Source organism: Squalius cephalus (genome assembly GCF_949319135.1).
Source record: "Squalius cephalus genome assembly, chromosome: 1".
Taxonomy (NCBI): domain Eukaryota; kingdom Metazoa; phylum Chordata; class Actinopteri; order Cypriniformes; family Leuciscidae; genus Squalius; species Squalius cephalus.
This window is the reverse complement of record NC_137122.1, coordinates 31,052,205-31,065,994: the sequence shown is the minus strand read 5'-3', so window position 1 is coordinate 31,065,994 and position 13,790 is coordinate 31,052,205. Positions and strand designations below refer to the sequence as shown.

Genomic DNA, 13,790 nt, shown 5'->3' with positions numbered 1-13,790 from the left:
AAATTATAGTATATATGTGTCAGTGGTGTGCAGTGGTGTTCTGAAATGAGGAGGCAAAATCTTCAGGTTTTTTTTTGTATAAATCACATGTAAATTCATGTCCCAGTTAAACTTAATTTTGTCACATTTTCCTGGTTAATTAAACATAACTTTACAATACATCAAAAAAATATCAGTATTGTTTTATTTATTTTTAAGTATAAATCTCATCAATGTTAGTGTTTTAAGCAGTGTTGTTTTAGTGTTGTTTTTATTCCAATAATAACTAAAGGCAGTGACAATTTAAACACATTATTTTATTTGTGAACTGATGTTCAGCTGTTCTTTTTAAAAGTCAACTTATTTTCATCAGTCATGAAGCTCGATAAACACTGTCTGTCACAGACACGAAGATGAACCTTTAACTTCACCAAGCTGATTGCTCATTAAAAAGCCCACAGTCATCATGTTTACAGGTCATTTCAAGTTTGATTTTGATGTGACACAAAGCGGAGAAGTTGTTGAGTTGTTTACTTACTTTTTAATTAGTCTTCCCATTAACGTCATCATTTTGTTAATTCAGACTCATTCATGGAATGTGCAAGTAAACAAGATATGGGATCTAGGCTACTGCACAAACCAATCATAATCTATCATATCCAATCATAGCGGGATAGAGGCATTGCCTCCTCTCATTCATTCTCAATTACCCCCCACTAAACCCACTGCATTAGGGTGTCTGTTAAAACTCAATGGGCTCAGGGGAGGCAAGAGAGACGCGGACTCCCAGCATAACCTTACCTGCTGGTGTTGCTGTTGGACAGTGTTACTTTAGAAAAACAAGTGATTTATACACTTTTTAATGTCACGTTTTGTAAAATTTGTGTTGTTTCATCTTTGTAATATTGTTTTTGAGGAGGCACTGCCTCCCTTGCCTCCTCGGAGGAAACCGAGACCAGGAAGAGAAGTTAGGCTACTTTTAATGCATCCTTGCATTTCCCTTTCCAAAACATGATCATTCAAATCTGATCCGACATTTTTATATTAATCAATGTTAGATTCTAATGCCTGTTCCCATACCCATCTTTAAAGTAAAGCTGTAGTTGTTTTATGTGTGCGGTAGGCCTACTTCAAATAGTCTGAGCCAGCCGGGCCACACATAATGTCAAGAAGCTGTCATTTATTGGGTGGGAATATAAGTTCTCTGCATATATTGATGCATTAGTCATTTTAATATCAAGAAATAACTTTCCTGTATTTGTGCCTGGCTGTTTATAGAGCCGAGCTTTGTTAATCATCAACTTAAGATTTGATGCTGACGCCTTTCGAATTAACTAGATTTCTGCACGAATGACTCATGAAATGTGATTTCATCTGCATCCAGGTACTAATAACAAGCTGATTTAATTAGCGCCATGCACAACATTTGACAGTGCTATATTTTTAATGAACAAATGATTTGTACAACCAAAATAATTAATGGAACAAGTATGTGAGCATTTATATTTGGTAACTGGCAAAACTAAATTGCTATTGCCACTGATTAGACCCCTGCAGTATATATGGTAGTCGTTATTAACAAATATTATTTTTTATATTATAGGTTCGTGAAACTGTTTGTCATGTTGTGGTTCACAAAATCTCAGCTCTTTATGACATACCTTAAAGAAAGTATGGAAACCTGCTTCTGCTGCAGAGTTAAAAAAGGTAATTGCAATTATTATTTCACCCAGCTGTGACTTAATATTTAGTAATTGCTACTTTATCCCAGCTGTGACTTTATATCTTGAAATGTGATCTCTTTATTTTTTATTTAGCTCAGTGTTTTTTTTTTTTATTATTTTATTTTTTTACTTTGAGGCGAAAACAGGGTTCTGCAAGAACTCAACTTTCTATCTGATGCTGTTTTTTTGATTTTAGATTATATAACTTTCGAAGAGGCTCTATCATGATCACTTGGGACGGCACTGAAGAACCTCCTGAATGCTTTCGATTACACAAAAGAGGAGACGTCTGTGCGAAGACAATTCGACCCATGAAAGCTTTGAATGCAAGCAATGAGGGAAGCTTGAAAGAAATATTCCCATTTGATCCTTTCTAACTGTGATGTATTTTAATACAAAACAGTACGCAGCACCACAAGTGGGCTGGTGGAAGTGGAAACCTCTAGAGCTTCAAAGGACCCATCAATTGCGTCGACTGGCTGTTTATAAAGTGCAGGCCCTAATTCTCCATGTTACAAGCACTCAGCGTTTGCAAGAACAGAACACAGTAGCGTCTAGCATCCTGTTCAAATCTAATTCATTCTGACCTGGCCACTTAGCGTGCACTGAAAAAGAAGCAAACCTGCATTCTGTAATCCAGTGGAGCTCATTACATCGCTCAATAACAGTGGCTCAAACTCTTAATTGAGATTTTTAGCATGTTTTATTTGTCGTGGTAAATATATTTCAATGCTAATGCATCTATAAATTACTAAATTGGTCACATTAGATATAGCCACTCAGCAGTGGAGCCAAATGTATCATAATAGAATGAGCTGTAGGCTGTAACGCAAGTTTTTCTGTGCTTTATTTATGTGCTCCATGCTGCGGAGTAACTAACTAAAGGTAGTGATGCTACTTTGCTACATTGTTACAGAAAAAAAACTGCATTACAGCTTAGCTATTTTTGTAACACTGTATTTCAATGGTCTACTTTAGACATTCTACAAGTAACTTTGCAACTACATGTCAGCTAACTCTCATTAGAGTATTAGTAGACTGTTTTTAATGAATATAATTAATTTGAATCAAAACGGTCAAAAACATTTTCTTTTTCTTTTTTTTTTAAAAACAACAACATTAAAGCAGCATAAATATTACTTTATAATATTTGTATTCAAGTCAAGTCACCTTTATTTATATAGTGCTTTTTACAATACAGATTGTTTCAAAACAGCTTTACAGTGATAACAGAAAAATAATGCAACAACGTATGTTTCTGCAGCACAGCAGATCTAGAAGAAAATAGCGTCATTGTTCGGCTTAAGTAAGTTCAGTGAATGTTCATTTCTGTTGTAAAAAAGTTATTAATTTAGTTTAATTTTTGAATATCAAGTGTCCCCAAATAAGCAAGCCAAAAGCCACAGGTGACAAAGATGATGGTGGCAAGGAACCAAAATTCCATCAGGTGAAATAATGGAGAAAAAAACCTTGGGAGAAACCAGGCTCAGTCGGGGGGCCAGTTCTCCTCTGGCCAACTATGATTTAGGCACCAACACAGGTCAGCAGTCAGGTTGGATCGGAACATTCAGAATATTATCCAGCTCCATCTGGCTGAAGGTCAAAGTCATCACTCCGGTATGGAGAAGGGTTTGTTGAGGATCAGTGCCGATGGCTGTCGTGTCGATGAGGCCTTCACAGGGGAGAGTCTAGTTGACACAATCTCTGCTGACACTTCAGGGATGCGTTGTGGTCGTGTCTAGGTGCAGGTCCAGCATTTGATCTGGATACGGCCGGGATCCGGCTGACTACAGTAAACCTTGGGATAAACAGAGAGACTAATATTAGCGTAAATACCATTCTTCTTATGATGTAACGAGTGACATCAGGTATTATAAGAAGTGTTCCCAGTTCCGACTGACCTAGTTTATGCAGCCTAACGTAACATAATTTGGGGGCTCATCCGGGATATTTTCTCAATATTGAGAAAGTTCCGGTAGTTAGCATAATCCCTTGTTTTACTCTGGGAGTGTCTGTGGTGGATGGACTCAAGTGACTATAGGGTTATCAGTATTGTAGCATTGAGTTTTGTGTAGTTTAGGGTTTTTGTTTGTAAGCTTCGTGATATCTTTGAATGTACATAGGTTTATTGAGAATCCGTCATTAGACATTTTTGATAAATGTCGTAAAGATGATCTCTTGGCAATAGCTGAACACTTCCAAATCTCAGTTCATTGGCAGTCATTGAAAAAAAGAGATGTTTTGAGTTTAGGTTTAGGTTTAGAATAGTCGATGAAGTAGAGTGTTCTACTATTTGTCAGGTAGTTGTGCCTGCAGAGTATCGTGCACATGTGCTTTTACTCGCCCATGACCATGTTATGTCAGGACATTTAAGGGTGACAAAGACATGCAATCTTGCGTGTGTTGCGCCTTTTTAAAAAAAAAATTTGGCCTAGGTTGAAAAGGGATGTTGCAGCTTATTGCCGAACATGCTCTGCTTGTCAGGTTATGGGGAAACCAAACCAAGTTATTCCTCCCACCCCGTTAGTTCCAATTCCAGAGCTTGTGAACCTTTTGAGCATGTGATCATGGATTGTGTCAGACCACTGCCTAAAACTAAGACTGGACATCAGTTCTTGCTTACGATAATGTGCGTAGCGACTCGATACCCAGAAGCAGTGCCATTGCGAAAAATTACTTCCAAATCGGCCGTTAAGGCATTGGTCAAATTCTTTTCTACTTTTGGTCTGCCTAAGATGGTACAAACGGATCAAGGCACAAATTTCATGTCCAAGTTATTCACACAAATCTTGTCTTCGCTGGGTATCCGTCATCGTACTTCAAGTCCTTACCATCCTGAGAGTCAAGGTGTGCTCGAGAGATTCCACCAGACACTTAAGGCTATGTTGAAGAAGTATTGTTGGGAGACAGGGAATGAGTGGAATGAGGGTGTGCCACTTGTTCTTTTTGCTATTCGTGAAACCACTCAGGAGTCCTTAAGGTTCAGTCCAACTGAACTGGTGTTTGGACATAGTGTCCGAGGACCACTGAAAGTCCTTAAGGAGCAAATGCTTGGACTAGATGACAGTTTAAGTCCTACAAAGAACATTTTTGATTATGTGGCTTGTTTTCGTGAAAGAGTGCAGGAAGCCTGTAGCCTGGTCCTACCAGACTCTTGTACATTTCATTTGTACAGAGAGTCTGGCCACTCTCCATTGACAAGCGTTAACTTTCTTGAAGGTGGGAACTCTGTTGAAGTTTAAAACTATTGGATCTGCCCAGAGCCACTCTGGATCGGCCATAACCAATCGCTAACGTTTGGTCGTGACGTAACCCTACAACTCAAACTAGTGCATGACATCAACGTCATCGTTCTCAGCCACTCCGTCTGTTCGCTCAGTGGACCGCCAAAAAATTGGCCAGAGATAAACCAAGAATATACCGCAAACCCAGACGGAGTACTGAAGGAAAATGACAATTGAGCGGAAGTACGTAGGAGGGAGCCTGTGCGCGTGCCAAAAAAGCTCTTTCTGAAGCTCAATCTAGCATGAAGTCATGATCATTTTCAGTGGGTGATAAGGTACTTGTGTTATTACCAATTCAAGGGTCTGCATTGTCCGCACGTTTTGTTGGTCCTTACGAGGTAGTAGGTAAACAATGACACTAATTACATCATTAAAACACCTGACCGTAAGAGACAAAAATGTGTCACATTAATATGCTCAAAGCTTACCATACCAGGAAAGAAGCATCTCACTGTTCAGAGGAGAACACAGGGCCCGTGATTTCATCTGTTGCTGTGAGTTGTAAGCAGTGCTTTAAGTGGGCCGGTACGCGCCGGTACTCAGTACCGCCACTTCCAAATATAGCTCTTGAGCGTACCGCCACCTCTCCGTGCGCCCAGAACGTGGTTTTAGCGTACCGGTACGCTCATTTGCACATCTGTTTTAATCCTCTGGCGGCGCTGCCGCTTTTCAGAGCGCCCTTCACAATGCACGGCGCGCGCTCTATTTCAGCATAATGGTTGTTTGTTGCCATGACAAAGGAGGAGGAAGCACAACTGAAACCGCCATGGAAGCACGAGAGGACCTCCCGTTATCGTAAACGACCACCCGCCAACTCTCACGCATTCACCGTCCGTGAGACACATGCACGCAATTGACACTTTTCACACGCTCTCACAACACATCCATTTTCTCACGCACAGAAAAATCGCGAAGCAAAGAGGACACGGAGACAGAGCAGGTTAGTTATGATATAAAACAAAATCCCAGCTCTCAGATTCTGTCATTTTTATAACGAGATTCAAACAATAAATACCGTTTTGGCGCTTGTAAATGTGACATGACAGATCCCTAGCGCACGTGAACCGATCATCTCTATTAACACGAATGAACACAATGTTAAAAGAAACAGTACAACTTACCGAAATGTATATTCAGCCTACATAATATCGATCAATCAGTGTTTTTCAACCGCGGAAAGGGTCAGTAAAACAGCTGGAGAACAATTGTCACATAATATTTACCTCAGGAAAGCCATTTGATGACCATAATATAGGCTATAGCACGTGAGTTGGCTAGAAAAACACAGCTATAGAGAGTTTTTTGCTAAATATGTGTACTATATTACATATTTATTATATTTTTTTACATATCATTAAATAAAGTTGTTATTAGGATAAAAAAATGCATTATATTTAATTTGAATTATTTTTAACCTTAAATAATACTACCAGCTGATAGGGCTCTCTGTATGTTTACATCATTAGGTGAGATTTTTTTTCTTGAGAAAAATGAATGCCTATCTTGTGTACCTAATATTTATCCAAATTAGATTAAGAAAAAGATTATTTTGTTTTTTTCTTTCTCAGAATAGTTTATATCTCACAATTCTGACTTTATAACACACATTTTGCGACTTTATATCATGCAATTCTGACTTTATATATCCCAATTGCGCCTTTATTTCTCAGAATTGCGACTTTATATCTCGCTATTGCGACTTTATATCTCATAATTGCGACTTTATTTCTCACAATTCTGACTTCTTATCTCGCAATTATGAGAAAAAAAGTCACAATTCTGACTTGATATATCGCAATTGTGAGAAAAAAAGTCAGAATTGTGAGATAACAAGTCGCAATTATGATTATTTATTTATTATTCAGTGGCGGAAACAAGCTTCCATAGTTACCTCAGGGGAGGAGGGGAGTCAGCAAAAAAAAAAAAAAAAATTAGAGTACCGGCACCTCTTTTGAGCCACTTAAAGCACTGGTTGTAAGACAGAACCATAATTTCTTGGTGATGCTGATGAGTTGAGACTACAGGTTGACCCATTGCCTTTCACACCATTGTCTAATTCTGAGATTTTTGCGCTGATCCTTCTAAGTTGTTATTAATTGTATTTATATGATATTTGTATTTTTGTAATAGAATTTTTGCCATGAAAATATCCTTAGATGCTGACATGGCATTAAATAAAAAAATCTATCTAAGTTGCTGTGTCATCTGACAGAGGATCAGCGTGTAGACATTGTAACACTGATTCAGAGTTTTCCTCAGATTTTTGGGGATGTACCTAAACAAACTGATGTGCTTTATCATGACATTAATGTTTGCAATGTCGTTCCCATTAAGCAGCACCCTTATTGGATGAATGCTGCAAAGAGGGCTGCAATGAGGAAAGAGGTTGAGTATTTGTTACAGGAGGATCTTGCAAAGCCCAGCATGAGTCCATGGAGCTCTCCATGTATCCAAGTTCCTAAAGCTGATGGAACAGTTTGATTTTGTACTGATTATCATTGAGTGAATTCCGTAATAGTACCAGATTGTTTCCCATTGCCAAGGATGGAGGACTGCATTGACAATGTGGGTTCTGCTAAATTTGTTAGCAAGCTAGATATGCTCAAAGGTTTTTGGCAGGTGCTATTGACACCAAGGGCATCAGACATCTCTGCTTTTGTAACTCCAGATTCGTTCCTACCATATAACAGTAGATATAATAATATAATGGCGTTCGGCCTCAGAAATGCACCTGCGACTTTTCAGAGGTTAGTGAATACAGTGTTGGCAAATGTACCTAATTGTAGTTCATATTTAGACGATCTGGTTGTCTATGCTTCTAACTGGCCTGAACACATGTCAGTGTTGACTATGGTATTTCAACGACTTGCTGATGCTTCATTAACTTTGAATTTGGCTAAATGTGAGTTCTGCAAAGCTACCGTGACATACTTGGGTAAGCAAGTGGGGAAAGGTCAAGTTCGTCCAGTAGAGGCCAAGGTTTATGCCATCAAAGAGTTCCCTGCACCTACTACTCGTCGTGAGCTGAGAAGATTCTTAGGAATGGCAGGGTATTACAGAAGTTTTTGTCAGAACTTTTCTTCTGTTGCAAAACCCCTGACAGACTTGCTTAGCCCCACAAAACAATTCATTTAGTCAGCCCCGAGAGTCAGTGTGCTTTTGAAACTATTAAACATTTGTTATGTAGCTCTCCCGTGTTGTCTGCCCCTAATTTTTCTGTACCCTTCACAATAGAGGTGGACGCAAGCGCAGTTGGAGCAGGCGCTGTGCTGTTACAGGAGGGCGAAGAAGGTATCGATCACCCAATTTGTTTATTTTCTAAGAAATGTAACAAACATCAATGTAACTACTCCACGATTGAGAGAGGCTTTGGCTTTGTTGTCATTGCAGCATTTTGAAGTGTATGTTGGGTCTACTTCGTATCCTCTAGTTGTGTATTCAGATCACTACCTCCTTACGTTCCTGCGTCGAATGTACAATCAAAACCAAAGGCAAATGCGATGGGCTCTTGTGGTTCAAAATTATAATATTGAGATTCGGCACAAAAAGGGAGTGGATAATGTGGTTGCGGATGCCCTTTCTAAAGTGTAACTCCTGTGAGGGGTTGTTTTGTGTACAAACTTTATAAAAACTTATGTTTGATTTTAAGGGTGGGGGTGTTACGTGCTAGGATGTTTGTTCCCTCCCCTTTTGTTATTGTTTGCAGTGTTTCTCCCCTCTGCTGTTGGTTTCTTCCTGTTTTCCCGCTCTCTGCCATATCTGAGTTTGCAGGTTCTGCTATTGGTCGGAAACAACCAATCATCAGCTGCGGTTTGGGATATAAGGCACTCTGGAGAATGGAAGAGGAGGAGCTTGATGGCTGTGCTACTTTTGTTGTTAAAGTATACTGACTTTGTGGTGGTTCGCTGGCTTGCTTGCTTGCTTGTTTGATTGTGTTAACTCAGAGGACGTCTTAATTGATTACTAGTCTGGAGAGAAGAGAAAAGGAAAGTACGTCACATGAATTAAGTACGTAATACATATTGCAAACACGTAGAATATCTCTTTTAGACACACTAGGTAAGGAGCATGTGCAACTCTGTGTAAGTTTTGTTTTAGTTAGTGAAGCTTTAGTTATGGCGTGATAAATGCGGAATAATTATTTTTCTGTTTTTGTTTTCAGTTAGCTTTGAGGGTGGGGATTAGTTTGTTTTTTTTATTTTTGTTTGTTTAGCACCACTCATCTTTTTTCTCTCTGTGGCTTATTTCAATCATTGGTTTTATTTTATTTTTGCTGAAGTTGTATATAGCTATAAATAAGTTTGTTTTTGTTTCCATTTATGTAAATTATGTTTTGCATATCGTAAATAAAGTGAACCACCTGCTTGCAGTTATCTCAGTTATCCTTGTGTCATTCACCCACAGTACTCTCCAGAGACAAATTATAGGAGTGTGTTTAAATTTTATTATGTATGTCTTCATCATACCTCTATGCCATCAGGGGACGAAACTAACTTCAGAATAGTTAGCTACTTTTGGTTTGTAGCCTCTAGATTAGTTAAAAGCTTGTTCAAAACAGTCACTTGAGTGTACTTTCATTATGATTATCTTGTTGCTTGAAAAGCAGCTATTTCAAAACTGCATCACCAAAAGAATTTTTGATGGAGACAATCCCAATCCATTCCACCATTCAAGCCAGGTACTATGATTTCAGCACAGCTGGGAAATCAATGAAAGTAAATAATGGTTGGATACATCCCCCACCTTCTTGTGTGCAGGTAAAGCCGTTTAGAGCTTCTTCCAGCCATTTGGAAATCCTTTGCTGAGAAGAGATGCCTGGCTGGCGCTTTGTTTTATTGGCTCTGCTAAAGAATGATTTCAGTGTACTGAGAGGCACCTCACCCCAGCAGCTACGTAATTAATGTGTCCGAGACTATTTATAGTAGCGAGGAAAGGCAGTGGGGACGTGGGTTGTGTAGATGGGTGAGGGGTACCGATGGTGGTGGGGTGTAAGGAACGAGCTGGGAAGCACTTTGCGTTGCCTCTTGGTCATATAATCTGAGGCTTCATACGTGAATGACAAATAGTGAAACGCTCTGAGACAGGGTCTGATGTAGCAATGAAAAACACAAATTGAATCGAGTTTAGAAACATCTTGAGAGGATTTCCAGAGTCAGCTAATCCTTGTTAGACACTTTTCCTGAGCATTTACACAAGGTTTTAGATCCATTCAACAGTGTTACTCTTTATTAGTTTTATTTTCTCAGCTACACTCTTAAAAATAAAGCATCTTTAATGGCATGGTTCCACAAAAGACCTTTAACATCCATATAACCTTTCTATTCTACAAAAAGTTCTTTATAATGGGGAAAAAAGGTTCTTAATGTTCTCCACACAAGAAAAAAAAAACAAATATTTAAGAACTTTTCACTGGAAGCTTCTTTGGGGAACCCTTTTTTTTTTTTGCTCTGCACTCTTAAAAATAAAAGTTCCAAAAGAGCAATGCCATAGAAGAACCATTTTTGGTTCCTCAATCTTTCTTAAAAGATTTTGTTTTCTTTCGTGTGAAAAATATTTAAAAAATCTAAAGGATCCTTTTCCACTATAAGAAACTTTTGTGGAATGGAAATGTTCTTCATGGAACCATCAATGCCAATAAAGAACCTTTATTTTTATGAGCATGGCATCACTCTGAAAACTTTATTTTTAGGAGTCTAAAATAAATATAAATTGTGTCAAATATTTCTCCTACAATTCATGATGAGAAATAAAATAGACAATTGTTGACATAGGAAGAGCAAAGAGCTATAAAATGAATGTTGTTAGCATAGCTCAGATCATTTGGATTAGAAGAATTTGATGTGAAATTTGAATTCATATTGAGATTTGACTGCAGACATTGGCATCTTAGCAAATCAGAGCAGAGTTTGGGATATTGTTTTTAAAGGAGACCTGTGTGAAGGTCTTTTTCTGAGGGGAAAAAATAGGCAGAAAATTAGACTGTCTCTGTTTCCTCTCCATTGAATCTAAATGTTAACCAATTAATGTTTTGCCAATCATTATTGCATATTCAAGTCTTTAGCGACCCGGATCTAACACGGATGGATCTCTGCCTGCCGCGATAATATAAAACTCTTAGATTACTCTTAGAAACTCTTATAAGAGTAACAATTACAGAAGAATGAAGTAAAGCATATTTCAGCCCGACGCAGTTATCATTTTCATGTCCTGCGTGGCTGCGCCACAATGTTAGTAATGTGCGCCTATAGGCAGGTCCACAACGCGTGTACACTCTGCTTATTACACACACAGATTAATATTGTGTGCATAAAGATATGGTGGAATCCAGCTTGTCCCATAGATGGTCTGCTTGCAAGCTTTAACCTCGAGCATGAGCAGATCCGTTTGCGCTCTGGAGACGCGCGTGTTCAGTTTTTCCGCTTGCAAATTCCGCCATCTAAATAGGGAATCCGCCATGGCGCGAGCGCAACTGGCTTTTAAAGGGAATGGGAGATGAGACTCTGGTTAGTTTATTTCACGTTACGCCCAAAACACACTCATTACTCATATAGGGACAAGACAACCCTTTTAGACCATGCGCCGCACACGCCGACCATTTTTCCCGTCGTTAAACTAGCAAAAGTGGATTCGGACATGCCCTAAGTGCACTTGCGCCGTGCGCTTTAGACCATGTGCTTAGATCGTTAAAATAGGGCCCTAAGAGTGAAAAGTCACTTCATCATTGTGTATCAGACATTGCCACCTTGTGGAATAAAGGTGAGTTGCACCTATTCAGTCATCAAAGATTCAATTATTGTTGTGCAGAAAAAATATAAATGAATGGGAAAACAGGCATTCTATTATATATATATATATATATATATATATATATATATATATATATATATATATATATATTCTTGTTATATTGTTTATAATGAATTGATTGAGGAATACTAAGAAGGTTGAAAAAAAATGTAAAGAGGAGGAGGGTATGAATGACTTCCCAGGTCACTATAAAGACCTGAGGGATGCGTTCAAAATTAACAACTGGTATTTGGCAAAGATTGCGTTTTAATTTCCTGAATTGACTTGCCAGATTTGTCTGTTGAGCATGACGTTGGCTAGTCCAATAGGTATTTTGACACTAATCTATTTTCCCATGTTGAAAGACCAGTAATCAATAACCGGAGCTCAATAAAATCAGCCAATATATTAATCAAAAAGTGGGCTAATTTGAAAGAACACCCCATCTATAGCCTGTCACGTGTGCACATTTAAACAAATCTGTCTGGAGACAACACCAAAGAATAAGCAAAACAAAACATCTAAGAGTGGAGGTAATTTTCATCCTCAATGTCCTTTGCTTTCTTCCCTTGCTCCAAGCACTAAAAATATCATGTTTCATCATATTCTCACACACATGTCCATGATCACAAGGCTCTCACACGTTTGGTCTGTGACAGTATGAGTCACCGCACTGTTTGGAAGCTCGGGTCCACGCTTCTGTTTTACTCATACTAATAAATGTCTCAGATCTACTGTCTGCAGGGTAGCACCTCCTCCTACTGGTTTGTCTAATTGGAACAAAATAGAGGAGACCTACATAAATGCCAAGTCTTGGCTGTGGCTTTCTTTCTGTGAGCTCTGAAAACAATAGCCTGGAGTTTGTATGGAGATTTTGTGAAATTTGCCCAAGTTATGCAATGGCACAGCATGCAAAACCCACAGTTAAGGGAGAGTCAATTATTAGGCTGATTTGTAAAATTGTAGCCTGTCCAAATTGTGATATTCATCTGTTTGGCAGGCAATACTCATGCAACTATAATAGAGAATATATTATTCTCTATATAAAGCAGCTAACTTGCTGTATTCACACTTTCTGTAGGTTTTACCTGATGCTTTTGTTTTTGCATGTAAGTCTCTGATATGCATTCCATGTTATAGTACATGCTATACCCATAACAGTGAAATGTGATCTTATGCTGTAATAGTATAAAACACGGTCTTTCTTGGCAAAGCGGCTGACAGCCCCTCAGCAACAGCTCGAGGCATGCAAAGTAGTCTTGCACTTCCCTTTACCATATATGGATTATACCGGTGCGCACGAGAGCAGACGGAAACGTCTCGGAGAAATTAAAACGTTTTCCTGTCATCAGATGAGGACAAATTAACGTTTATTGCTTAGTTGACATCTCCCGTCTTAAAGAGATATACCACCAACCAGTTGCGTAGATTTCGATGGGAGAAGAAAAGTCTGAGACGCACGGAAACAGTCGCGCGCGCATCGCACAGCAGTGAATGAGAAATCCACAGGTGAGATGCTCGCATTTATATGGATTTATACGTGCATTGTGCTGCCTGAATTATAACATTAATTTAACACGGGGAAGTATAGTCTAATTCGCATGAGCGGGAAATATTACTAGCTTAATCTATTTTATGTGAGTATAAGTCAGTGTTTATGTTGTTTAGTCTTGCTTTATACCTCCCTCATGTTGTTGCAGGATTTCTGTTTAACTAAATCGCAATATATTTGTATTTTAGTCTGCATAATGGCTTATTGTGGGGCTGAATTGCGTTTTAGTTACATTAAAGAATTGCTTAAAATTTGTAAGCATTTGATTTAATGTTGCTACTTTTTTTTTTTTTTACAGATTATTTCAGATCTGTGTTTGTCTTATAGTAGTTGCATACCTGTAGCTATGTCTCAACATATGTTATAGGTGGCAACTGGCAAAGTAGCTTTCAGAGGGCGCAGCTTTTTTTAAAGGCTTTTTTTTCTGACAATGAAAAAAAATTAAGTTACATAATTAAGTTTTGT

The 13,790-nt window shown here is 38.5% G+C and overlaps 1 protein-coding gene across 2 annotated transcripts in view; it reads left to right on the top strand.

Moving 5' to 3' along the window:
• Nucleotides 1-13,008: 13,008 nt before the first annotated feature.
• The window catches only part of baiap3 (BAI1 associated protein 3), a 54,294-nt gene continuing 53,512 nt past the window's right edge, over nucleotides 13,009-13,790 (top strand). For both annotated transcript variants that reach the window (XM_079886990.1, XM_079886989.1), the window contains exon 1: nucleotides 13,009-13,282. The gene's annotated coding sequence lies outside the window, so the exon portion shown is untranslated. The remainder of the gene's footprint in view (nucleotides 13,283-13,790) is intronic.